Raw genomic sequence first — 13,950 nt, 5'->3', positions numbered from 1 at the left:
AATGTTTTATTCTCACAAATACTAATCTGTGTTCATTAAATATTCAGTGTTAAATTAGCTATGAGAAAATGAAATGAGAACAACAGTGACAATAACAGTCTTTGAGAATCTTAAATTATAGGCCAGGCTATTTAAATGTTTTCTGCAACATGTTATGCATACAATTTATGTACTAGATATTGTTCTTGTGATTATAATGAATATAAATAATTCAATATGATTGACAGCACAGGGGAGGGCCCTCCATCCATATTAAGATGAGGTAGAATGTGATCTGTAATGGAGTGAAGCTGGAGACTTCAATAACGGGTATACCTGCCTCTTCAAATTCATCACTGAAGGGGTAGTCTTTGTGCTTCAGCCCCCTATGGGAAACAAACAGGGGAGGACAGTCACACAGAGATACCAAAGATCAGTTGAGGCTTTAAAAACAGATGTATGATCACGTTTGACAGAGGTGATTGGCACTATAATTACGTATGAGAGCAGAGGAAAGACTGTAGTTCCTGTTCAGTGATAACATGGTCCTTATGTCCTCTTTGCTCAGTTCAAAGTCAAACACCTGGAATGAAAACCAACATCTACAATCTTTGAAAACAGAGGGAAAACTGCATCAACATTGAAAAAAAGTTCCAGAACATTACTGTAAACATCATCTTTCATGTCTTTGCATTCTCTCACAATGGGCGAGTTCCTTTTGCATCATCCTGTGCCGTGGGTACGTGGAGATTTCACTTCAGGACCAATGGAATGGTCTTAAATGCACAAACTCCACCCAACCGGGCACCAGGCGACGCAAAACGAACTCACCCAATAATTCTAATGTACCTGGAGGTTGGGTCTTGAAATAAACAGGGGTTGTCTAGTTTAACCCTAATACAAGAACATCAGATCAGACAGTTACCGTAGAAACTTACGAATATTGTGTGTGTGTGTGTGTGTGCGCAACATTTCCCTCCATGTGTCTGTACTGTGTCTATCCGTGTGTTGTTTACCATGGCCTGGTAGGTAACCCCAGGGGGCTGTATGCTGTGACGCCTTGGGAGTGACAATAGTTGATCAGCTTTTGCTGGGACAGATATGGGTGGCACTCAATCTGGTCAGAGCAGACAGGGTGTAACGATGTGCACTGAGAGTCGGGAAGCAAGTTCAGGGAGTGAGTGATGTAATCAAAAAACGAAACAACAACTCACAACCATGAAACTGAAACAGAAACGATGACACCTCAGGAAGGAACCAAAGTGGGTGACATATATAGGGCAGGTAATCAAGAAGGTGATGGAGTCCAGGTGAGTGTCTTAATGCGCTGATGCGCGTAACGATGGTGACAGGTGTAACTCCCATATTAACCTGGGAGAGGCGAAGGTCGAGAGCCATGCGTCCTTACGAAACACGACCCTGCCAAACCGCACTGCTTCTTGAAACACTGCTCGCTTAAGCCGGAAGCCAGCTGCACCAATGTGTCGGAGGAAACACTGTACAACTGGCCACCTAAGTCAGCGTGCATGCATCCGCCACAAGGAGTCGCTAGAGCGCGATGGCCAAACCCTCCCCTAACCTGGACGACGCTGGGCCAATTGTGCGCTGCCTCATGGGGTTCTCGAATTCCAGGCGACAGAGCCAGGGATCGAACCCGGGTCTGTAGTGACGCTGCGCCACTCGGGAGGCAGCCTACAACATAAGTTAGAGTATGGTTACATGCACACACTAATGCGATTATTGTGGATAATCAGATTAATATAATAGATGGATTGAAAAGTTTACATTCTTTGCAAGGAGACATATTTCCCTAATAATCCTGAAACATCTGAAAATTAGGCTACTCTGATAAATGCAGAAAATCGCCAATCAAAATATAATTGTTCTACCACAGCAACCCTGTTATTTTTGGGAAGAATATTGGATTCTAAGTTTGTATGTGAAAACTAATTCTAAGGTGCATACATTCAGTTGTTCCGAACCCTCACTTCACTCCTGCTAAAGAGGGAGGCTTGCTTGGGTTGTTGCTAGCACATGCGTAGATCAAATACACAGCTGAAACGCTGATGGTGTTTACATGTCCTAGTAATTCGAAAGATTGCTCAGAAAACCAGGTGTTTTAATCGGTGTATGCTTACTTCGGTTTTGACCTTTCTGACAATTAAGATAAGCAGCAGTGTTTACATGACTTTTGATTAATCTGCATACTGTCATAATCAGTTTAATATTGAATTATTGCTGTGCATGTAAACATACTCAATGACACTGATTAACTCTGAATACCTGTTATGCTCTAAAGATCACAAATGCAAAGTGATATTTTGGGCTGGGAGAGAGGGCAAAGAGCACCTGGTTGTCGGCAGGTTTGTTCTTGAGGCCTGGCGTGTTCAGACTGGATTCAGTTCGATGGCTGTTGAAATTGGAGATTCCAATGGCTTTTACCAACCCTGCATCCACAAGCTCTTCCATGCCCCGAGAGGCACTGAACAGACCGAACACCCAAATGGAAAAGGGTGTGAGTGATGATGTAAAAAATTACCCAGAAAATGTCTTAATTTAACTTCCTGTCATTCTCACCTCCCAGGTATCCAGGAATCTGGTTTCCACGGCAACAGTGAATCCCTCGCTGTCCACGAGCTCATCCCTAATCTACAACAAAACAAGTAATGATTGAGTGATGATCCGTGCATATCACGCCCCCAACATTTCATCAAAGTGTGACATTTTTTTTCTAAATTATGCATGACAAAAAGGGCTGAAGAAATTAAATAAAAATGAAAAAAGTGTGAGCAAAATGCATTTGTAAAGGCAAGCCATGCACTATAAGCTTTAAATACAAGCATTTCATCAGAACAAAAATAATAAATAATTTATTCAGTTCAAGTGTTTATTACAATATTTTACAAGAGACAAGTGGTGAGGATATTTCAAATACATGTTGAAACAGTATGCATGTTAAGAAAATAGGGAGAGTTTACCTTCATTCCCATTGGTTTTCGTGGGTGAGGTCGAGGTCTAGATAGTCCACTTTAAGCTTACTCAAGGTATTCTGACAGGCTGCTCTAGCCAGAGACTTCTTATGGAAGGTACACCACAGCTGGTGGAGAGAGAAGCACAGGAATGGCAATCTGGATTGATTGGGGCTGCATCCACAACGGCCCAGGCCCCCCATATAAGCCACTACTTGTGGCCAGATCAGACAGTAGTGCACTATGGGTTATAGGGAATAGAGTGCCATTCGGTGACATAGCCTGGGAAACACTCTCGTAGGCTACATCACCTGAAAGATTCTATGGAATAACAGTATTCACAATTTGACAATCACTTCTATCAATTCTCACACACACAGTATGCTATGAATGAGTGTGACATTTGAGGCAGCACCTTGCTGACGACAAACAGCTCCTCTCTCTTTACAGTACCCTCCTGGATCATAGCCTGGATGCCCTTTCCCACCTCATTCTGGTAGAGGAAAGCCCCGTCAATGAGTCTGTAGCCAGCAGATGGAAGCCTTTACTGCCTCTCCTACTTTAGCTGGAGGAGACTAAGACACAGAAGGACTGGTAAAAAGCTCAGTTTGGGTGAAGTACATTTTTGATTCAATGCATAATTAAGGAGATTATCATCCATTACTTCCTATGATGACTGAGTTTACTGATGGAATTTGACCCCTATTTAACCTGCCAGTAAATATGTAAGCAAGTAAGTCCAAGGGGGTTTACACTGAAAAAGGAATGTATTCAAGCACAATGATTCATGATATTTAATTGCATGGTACACATACATCATTTTCATTGTATTAAAGTACATTAATAAGATCTCAATGTTGTTGAGAGATTCTGCATGTCATTGCATTTCCCATGTGGAAAGGTGAGTGGGCAAGGAAGCGCACAAGGCTTTTTAGAGCGTTTAAAACATTGTATCAAGTATTTACATACTTGCAAACCTGTACATATCATTGTCATTGACATTACCGAGGTAAAGACAGATTCAGGTTGGATATTCGATGGATATTCATTCACCTGTAGTTTTCCTTACATCCACCAACAGCAGTTAGGGACCGTCAACATAGTGACAATCAAATGTTTCACATTTCAATAGCTCTTTAACCATTACTCCTAACACTTTCAAAATTGCGTCTATGTCACACCCTGACCATAGTTTGCTTTGTATGTTCTATGTTTTGTTTGGTCAGGGTGTGATCTGAGTGGGCATTCTATGTTGGATGTCTAGTTTGTCTGTTTCTATGTTTTGTTTGGTCAGGGTGTGATCTGAGTGGGCATTCTATGTTGGATGTCTTGTTTGTCTGTTTCTGTGTTTGGTCCTGATATGGTTCTCAATCAGAGGCAAGTGTTAGTCATTGTCTCTGATTGGGAGCCATATTTAGGTAGCCTGTTTTGTGTTGGGTTTTGTGGGTGATTGTTCCTGTTGGTTACACAAGAAAGGGCTGTTTTCGTTTTTTCACGTTTCTTGTTTTTGTATATTGTTCATTTTATCATCTTCATTAAAGATGTATCTAAATAACCACGCTGCGTTTTGGTCCGCCTCTCCTTCAACAGAAGAAAGCCGTGACAGTCTAGCTAAGCCGATGGCATAGACACACTTCACACTTTTCTTTTGTCGGTTTACATCTCACACTATTTTAAATGACTTATTTACATTTCTGAAATTCAAAAGCACCTTGGTCATGTGACCCACACACCTCAAAAACATTTAATAATGTACACTCAGTGGGCCTACACATTGTACACCCTTTTGTTTGTCCATTTGCATCTTATGAGATTTTACGATCATCATAAAAATAAAAAATAAATAAAAATCTCCTTAGTCTTACGACCTACAACCCTCAAACTGTTGTCAGAATATCCACTGAGTAGCCTTATATGTAGCACAACCTTTTGTTTGGCCATTTTAATCTCACACGATTTTACATTCATTTTCAATGTTTCTAATTTCAATAGCTCCTTGGACATGTGACCTACTGGACTCAAACAAGGTTCAGAATGTACACTCAGCGGGCCTACACATTGCACACCCTTTAGTTTATCAATTTTCATCTCACACATTTTTACATACATTTTTCTAACTTTCTAATTTCAATAGTTCCTTGGCCATGTGACCTAATGACATTTGAAAGGTTCAGAATGTCCACGAGTACCCTTCTATATTGCACATCCTTTAGTTTGTCTATTTTCATCTCACACGGTTTTCATTTCAATAGTTCCCTGGTCATGTGACCTACAACCCTCAAACTACTTTCAGAATATCCACTGACTAGCCTTATACATGGCACACCCTTTTGTTTGTCCATTTTCATCTCACACGATTTTACATTAATTGCCTGCTCTGCTCCCCTGAAGGACAGTGTCACTCACACACCTATTCACTTGGGCCTTCTCCCTGGGGCCTTCCTGACCTCCAGACAGCCCCCCATTGACCTGGAGACCCACTCCCCGCCCGCCTGCTTGCCCTCTCCCTGGGCTTGAGAGTGTATAGCTTACTCCCTGGAACTACAAACCTCCAGGCCTCCACACCTACTCTCCCTACCTGGTCAACACCCCTCTCACTGGGCATCATTGCGTCTCGGCAGGGGCTCAGCCATCTCCATAACTTTGCCCACCAGGCAAACCTGGGGTACCCACACTTAAGCAATCCTCCCCGGACACGAAGACGTCTATATTCAAGCTGTCAGGGACCACGTGCATCTGGTAACCCAAAACAGGCTCTGTGCACCTGGTGACCCGCCCGCTTTTTTTCCACTCAGAGACTAAGTCCCCACTCAAACCTCCATGGCCCCGTGTCCGGACCCCCTGCTTGGACTCCGAGTTTCCCCCGCCTTGATAGAGGCCTCCTCGTGCACCTCGTGACCCTTTGACTTCCACAGCGAATCCCAACCTGACTCGTAGTCCCACCAGAGGACGAGCCCCGGCAGATGGCGACCACCACCTAGCCTCCTACCTGGTGGAGGAAGAGGAAGACACCTTCCGTCCCCAACAAAAGCTTGGATCGAGGGCTGACTTTCAACCCCGTCCCAAACGGCTCTACTCATCTGCCAAAAGAGGCAGGTCATCTCAGGCCAACCGAAGATCCGTGGTGATACGGTATTGTTACGTTTAGGGGGGATTCTGCCAGAGGCATTCAGTCATAATCCCACAGATGGTAGCTTCGCACCATTGGCTCCTCAGCCATGCACATACACCAAATGTGCTTGGGTGATTTGACTGCGACCACGACAGGTGGGTACGCTCCTTTGAATTTCATCAAGTTGATATTCAGTGATCCGTGCCCAGAACCTAGGCCTCTTCCGTCCGTTTTATGGGTCCGCAGCAAGCCTGAGGCCTGGTAGTGTCAGCTAATGGTAAGTCATATGCCATCTCCACTACATGTTCCAAGGAGCGTGGAGGAGAGCTCCCACATAAAATGGGTAGAGTCCCGCAACCAGGCGGACCTGAGACCTGGCAGTGTCCATAACCGCTAAGCATATTCCATCTCCATTTAGTGCTCCACTGTTAGCGGGTCCAGTCGAAGCCAGCGTTCGATTCAAACCTTTGCGGTTTAGAGTTAGCTAAATATACGGGAGACGCGTCTTTAAACGTTTCACACAGCCACTCTGTAGTACACTTTCATCAGCCATCTCCCAGGACTAAACTCCCCACTCCCAGCCAAAGCTGGGATGCGTTCGAGCCATCATTCTTTGATTGGCTTCTTGTCAAGGTCAGGATTCGTTTACAAGAGCCCCGCAGCAAATCATTGAGTCTGGTGGAACCGGCCTCACATTTTCATGCAGGCCCTTGCGAGACCACGCAAGAGAGACCGCGAGATGGGCCGCACAGCGAACTTCCAATGGTGGCGAGAGGAGGGCGACGGAGCGACTGCTCCCCCAGACGCGGCTTGAGCCCCACTTCACACCCCAGCCCTTAGAGCCAATCCTTTTCCCGAAGTTACGGATCTGACTTTCCGACTTCCTTTACATACCTCTTACATACATAAGTTTACCTACATTGTTATAACATGCCAGAGGCCGTTTACCACGGAGACCTGCTGCGCGAGATTTACACCCTATCCCAGGATTTTTACCCCGTTTTCTCCCCAATTTCGTGGTATCCAATTGTTTTAGTAGCTACTATCTTATCGCTACAACTCCCGTTCGGCCCCGGGAGAGACGAAGGTTGAAAGTCATGCGTCCTCCGATACACAACCCAACCAAGCCACACTGCTTCTTAACACAGCGCGCATCCAACCCGGAAGCCAGCCACACCAATGTGTCGGAGGAAACACCATGCACCTGGCAACCTTGGTTAGAGCGCATTGCGCCCGGCCCGCCACAGGAGTCGCTGGTGCGCGATGAGACAAGGATATCCCTACCGGCCAACCCCTCCCTAACCCGGACGACGCTAGGCCAATTGTGCGTCTCCCCACGGACCTCCCGGTCGCGGCCGGTTACGACAGAGCCTGTGCGCGAACCCAGAGTCTTGTGTGGCACAGCTGGCGCTGCAGTACAGCGCCCTTAACCACTGCGCCACCCGGGAGGCTATCCCAGGATTTTCAAGGGCCAGCGAGAGCTCACAGGAAGCCGCTGGAACGAAGACGCTTTCCAGGGCTTGTGCGCCCTGCCCTTCACAAAGAAAAGAGAACTCTCCCCGGAAGCTTCCCTCAAGTCCTTAGGAAACTGTGCAGTACTTCGTTTTTTATGTATTATTTCTTACATTGTTAATAATTCAGAAAACCTTAAGTGTTATTACATACAGCCGAGAAGAAAAATTGGATATCAGAGAGACATCAACTTACCAGGATAACCAGCACTACGACCAAGAATACGACTTTCCCAAAGTCAATCCTTCGGAGAGGGTGCCGGAGCGGTCTTCTAGTGGGGCTAGTCCCTAGTTAACAGAGTCGACAAAATTAGGGCAAGAGTTTCCAAAGAGATATTCGGGATTGTAACATACTCTGTTTCACAGAGACATGGCTAGCTGGGGACATGCTGTCGGAATCCGTAAAGCCAACGGGATTTTCAGTGCATCGCGCCAACAGTAACAAACATCTCTCTAGTAAGAAGAACATACAAGAACTCAAGTCCTTTTGTTCACCTGACCTAGAATTCCACACAATCAAATGTATTATCTCCCAAGAGAACTCTCCTCGGCTTTTGTCACAGCCATGTATACCCGCAAGCGGATACCAAGACAGCCGTCGAGGAACTTCACTGCAATCTGGAAACCATATATCCTGAGACTGAATTTATTGTAGCTGGGGATTTTAACAAAGCTAATCTGAGGACAAGGCTACCTTCTATCAGTATATTGATTGCAGGGTCGTCAAAGACGGTACAGTATGAAACTCTCTGGGATGACTTCACTAGTTTACCACCACCACAAAGTGATAAACACGCCTATTTATACAATTTATCTTCTCAGCGATATGACGTAGATGCAGAAAGTAAACAGCATAGTGGGTACAATTTTCACAACAACTAAGAGCGTTGAAGTGTGAGCCTCACACTTCATCTGCTGTTTTGGTGCTCTGGCTACCACGTTGTGAACAGTTTGAAGCGAACCCATGCACATGCGCAGATATTGTGTGTGATTGTGTGAGAGCAAAAGTCTTGCATCTTGCTCATCTCAATATCTCCAGTGCTGCTTGGGGCAACCTGATTTTGCTAAGTCTATGGCAGCAGCCCAAACGCAAAGTAGACAGCCCTCGGCCCTAAACCCTCAGCACTCAAATTATGTTAGACATCATCTCATCCAAGTGTACCTTAAATGTCCTTTGCCCAAGCGAGGGAGAGTGATGATCGGATGCAACGTCCTTGATGGAAATCTTGAAGTTGAGCTTAAAAAACACCAAACTAAAGCTATTAATGTAGCAAGCTAACGTAGCTAGCTAGCATTTTGTCAGGTAGATAGCTAGAGTTACAATACTTAGCTGGCTAGCTAATTTTATAGCTATTTTATTCCAATACATTCCAGAATTCCCCAAAATATGTTTATGAAGCTAGCTACGTTTTATAGGCTCCTCACTACGAGACTAAGCCATTTTGAGCGGCACTCCCATTTGCCAACGCTAAAATAAATGTCATCTATATATTTGTTTTGCAAGCCTACACTTAAGATGGCAATCAAACTGCATCCTGTTTCAAGAGAGAGGTATTGAGCTCATGGGTTCCGGAGTTCTTCTGCAAAAAGATAGAATTAGAGTTGGATAAATGTAGATCAACTTGAATATTTTTGCAAGGACTTATAGAGGATACTAACCTCAACATCAACCTTCAATCCAAATCAAAATTCCATAGCTAAAAGCGTGATTTTGGACAAAACTACCTAAATGTACTAATACTAGTAAGGACTATCAAGAAAAAACTTTAACAAACCTGCAGAAGAAACACAGTGGAACCTGTAAATACTATCCAACACGCAGACGAGGATAGTCTGATCACACCTCTTCAAAATGTCCTGCAGACGAGGATAGTCTGATCACACCTCTTCAAAATGTCCTGCAGACGAGGATAGTCTGATCACACCTCTTCAAACTGTCCTGCAGACGAGGATAGTCTGATCACACCTCTTCAAACTGTCCTGCAGACGAGGATAGTCTGATCACACCTCTTCAAACTGTCCTGCAGACGAGGATAGTCTGATCACACCTCTTCAAACTGTCCTGCAGACGAGGATAGTCTGATCACACCTCTTCAAACTGTCCTGCAGACGAGGATAGTCTGATCACACCTCTTCAAACTGTCCTGCAGACGAGGATAGTCTGATCACACCTCTTCAAAATGTCCTGCAGACGAGGATAGTCTGATCACACCTCTTCAAACTGTCCTGCAGACGAGGATAGTCTGATCACACCTCTTCAAACTGTTCTGCAGACGAGGATAGTCTGATCACACCTCTTCAAACTGTCCTGCAGACGAGGATAGTCTGATCACACCTCTTCAAACTGTCCTGCAGACGAGGATAGTCTGATCACACCTCTTCAAACTGTTCTGCAGACGAGGATAGTCCCCCCCCCCCAGCACTGAACACATCCAGCTCCCACAACTGCACTGCTCCTCCATCATTGAGAGGGATAAATTCACAGAGCTGGAGAGAGACATGGTGGAGCTCAGAGAACAAGTCCACACAATCCAGACAGGACAAACCCATAAACCCCCCCCCCCCCCCCCCCCCCCCCCCAACAAGACCCGGGGGGGCTGGAGGTGGACGGCTGTCTGAGAGAACTCAAATCAAATCAGTATATTTGTCACGTGAGCCGTATACAACAGGTGTACAGCTTACAGTGAAATGTTTACTTACAAGCCCTAACCAACAAATATATATATATATTTTTTAAGGGTATTAGGTAAACAATAGATAAGTAAAGAAAAAAAAAAAAACTGAAAATAACAGTAGCGAGGCTATGTACAGGTGGTACCAGTATAGAGTCAATGTGCGGGGGCACCGGTTAGTCTGGCTAATTGAGGTAATGCTATGTACATGAATGTATAGTTGAAGTGACTATGCATAAATTATAAACAGAGTAGCAGCAGCATAAAAGGGGGGGTTGTTGGGTGGTGGGACACAATGCAAATAGTTCGGGTAGCCATTTGATTACCTGTTCAGGAGTCTTATGGCTTCGGGGTAAAAGCTGTTGAGAAGCGTTTTGGTCCTAGACTTGGCGCTCTGGTACCGCTTGCCATGCGGTAGCAGAGAGAACAGCCTATGACTGGGGTGGCTGGGGTCTTTGACAATTTTAGGGCCTTTCTCTGACACCACCTGGTGTAGAGGTCCTGGATGGCAGGAAGCTTAGCCCCAGTGATGTACTGGGCCGTACGCACTACCCTCTGTAGTGCCTTGGGGTCAGAGGCCGAGTAGTTGCCGGCAGTGATGCACAATTCAGAAAAGAGACGTTAAATTCTACAACCACATAACAGGAAATGATTCTCAAACCTTCCATAACAAAATCCTTACCTACAGAGAAATGACCTTGGAGAAGAGTCCCCTAAGCAAGCTGGTCCTGGGGCTCTGTTCACAAACACAAACAGACCCCACAGAGCCCCAGGACAGCAACACAATTAGACCCAACCAAATGATAAGAAAAGTTACAATATACAAAAAAACAGAGCTAACTACAATGCTATTTGGCATTGTCTCCCTCAATAAGTGTAATGGCTACTGCTATAGATTTCAGGAGTTTCAGGCTGCTTACCATTCTCTCCCAACATATATCATCCAGGAGGATCCTCTTGATGGGGCTGTCCATAACGGCAGACTGTGATATGGCCATTTCTTGGAGAGACTCCTTCCCCTCCAGGAGACTGTCAAACATGATGACACCACCCCAATGGGTGTTGCTGGGCAGCTTCAATGTGGTGCTCTTATTCTTCTCACTTTGCTTGGTGAGGTAGTTTGCTGCAATAACTTGATGGCCCTTCACATACCTAACCATTTATTTGACTCTCTTGTAGAGTGTATCCATTGTTTTCAGTGCCATGATGTCCTTGAGGAGCAAATGATTCAATGCATGAGCAGCACAGTCAATGGGCGTGAGGGTAGGACTCCTGTACTTTAGACCAAGCAGCCTTCATGTTCGCAGCATTGTCTGTCACCAGTGCAAATACCTTCTGTGTTCCAAGGTCATTCATGACTGCCTTCAGCTCATCTGCAATGTAGAGACCGATGTGTCTGTTGTCCCTTGTGTCTTTGCTCTTGTAGAATACTGGTTGAGGGGTGGAGATGATGTAGTTAATTATTACTTGCCCACAAATATTCGACCAGCCATCAGAGATGATTGCAATACAGTCCGCATTCCATTCAGAAATCTCTTCCAATACACATTGCCTGTGAGAATCAGAGGTGAACCAGTTGGATACACAGCTCGAGCAAGACATTAATCAGCATCTCTGACTACGTTCCTCCATTGAGTAAAAAAAACTTAAGATTCCAGGAGGACCATGAGCTGTTGCTATCGATAAGGTGCCTGATTCATAATTTCCCCCTTGAACAGAAGTAGAGGGACTTTTGTCAGAGGTTGCTTGTTGTGAGCGCTGAGGGAACTTTCTGCACTTGGCAGATGATTCTGCATCTTTGTTGCATTCTTCACATATGATTTTGCCCAGTATTTGAAAATGTACACAGCTTTTCCTTCTACATTAGCTGCAGTGAGATGTCTCCACACATCAGATAGTGCCCATTTTCCTGTAAAGATTAGGAAAAAGTAGTTTTTAAAAAACAAATACAATTCCATGTACAGATAAATAATAAAGCAGTTAGATTAATTAAACAACTCCTTTGTAACAAATGTTTTAAAATGAAACATGTATGGAAACAGATTAATTAACACTTCAGTTAGCAGGCTCAAGCAAGCTAAAACCCACATGGTAGCAAAAACGAATTAGCAGAAATTGTTAAGTCATAACTGATTTAAAACACACTTGGCTGTAAGCTACTATTTACTTGCTAACAAAAAAACATGTACGGCATATAAAATATATTCACCCCACCCAGTATTGTAATCAAAACTTACCAGAAAGCATGTAGTCCTTGGCTCAGACAGTGTAGTAGTATGGGCTCAATAGCGTCTCATTAGTGTGCAAGATCTTGAGAATCAGCTGTACATGTGATGGAAGAATGCACTGTGCATGCAGAGGGTTGCAATTCCATTGTATTGGGGATTAGTTATATCAAAATAGGCCACAAGACCTAGAATTGCCTTATGCGTACCCCACAAAAAAAGGTTCACTGTTATAAGCTAACATTTGATGAATTTAAGCAAAATTCCCAAAATACCCAGGCTTAACTTCCCATGGAAAAATTCTGGAAATTTACTGGAAAGTTTCCAACCCTATTAGAGACACATATTTCCCTCAGATTACACACCCACAAAGAATTCGAAAACAGATGAATATTTACTGTACATTTTATTAACATTTCACTTTTGTTTATCATCTATTTCACTTGCTTTGGCAACGTAAACATATGTTTCCCATGCCAATTGTAATGGTCGTCGGTGGAAGGTGAGGACCAAAGCGCAGCGTGATACTTGTTCCAAGTTATTTATTTTAATTGAACAACATCAAACAAAGACACAAAAACCACAACTGAACAAATCATAGAAATCATAGAAAAAAGAACATAGACTGCCCACCCAACTCACGCCTTGACCATACTAAAACAAAGACATCACAAAGGAACTAAGGTCAGAACGTGACACCAATAAAGCACCTTAAATTGAAATTGATTCCCAAGAGAAAGGCTGCATTGCAAACACTTAAAAGTCACACCCTCTCCCCTCAAATTAAGTGAACACTTCTGATGATGTATCATGGTGTCTGACAAGTTGACACTTGCAGGGCAAGGGAAGAAAAAAATTAATTTTAAATGGACCGCTTTTGCGTTTTTAGTCATCGTGGAACCACAGGTAGCTGTTGTGTGTGTTTATATGCGCTAATCAATTATGATTGCATTTCATATCTTGGCTAGAAGACAACGCCTCTGCAGACATCGAATGTTAGCCAATCCGAATATATCAGGTAAATCGAAAATTGCAATGCATTAGTGTGATGTCAGGGTATATGTGCAAGATAACGTTTCCAAAAGCTAACCAAACAAAAACATAATTACTTTTACAATTTCTAACTTATTTACATTTGTTTTTACTTACACTTGTATGTTGACTTCCCCATATTAATGTTGGTTTTGAGTTTTGTCTGACTTTTCTTAGCGGATGTACAATCATCGCAAATTGAATTATGGGGCATTTCAGGACCCGGATTGAACATAATTGTACACTCACTGCTTGTTAGCAAGATGGCTGCGCGGTGGCTTAATTAGTTAGTCATCCTGGGTTTATACACATCACTGGTTTAAAATCACATTTTAAAGGGAGGCTGCATTCCAAATACGTTTTAAACTCCTAAAAGACACACCCTCCTCCATTTACCCTCGCCTTATGCCCATGGGGAATCTCTGCGGCCATCTTTGTCGTCGGTCCAAA

At 43.9% G+C, this 13,950-nt stretch overlaps 1 pseudogene; it reads right to left on the bottom strand.

The window, feature by feature from the left end:
- Positions 1-314: 314 nt before the first annotated feature.
- LOC110502379 lies at positions 315-6,461 on the bottom strand (annotated as a pseudogene).
- Positions 6,462-13,950: the final 7,489 nt, after the last annotated feature.

The sequence above is a fragment of the Oncorhynchus mykiss genome, chromosome 2 (assembly GCF_013265735.2).
Source record: "Oncorhynchus mykiss isolate Arlee chromosome 2, USDA_OmykA_1.1, whole genome shotgun sequence".
Taxonomy (NCBI): Eukaryota; Metazoa; Chordata; class Actinopteri; order Salmoniformes; family Salmonidae; genus Oncorhynchus; species Oncorhynchus mykiss.
The sequence above is the reverse complement of the archived record's forward strand: the minus strand, read 5'-3'. Positions and strand labels throughout refer to the sequence as shown.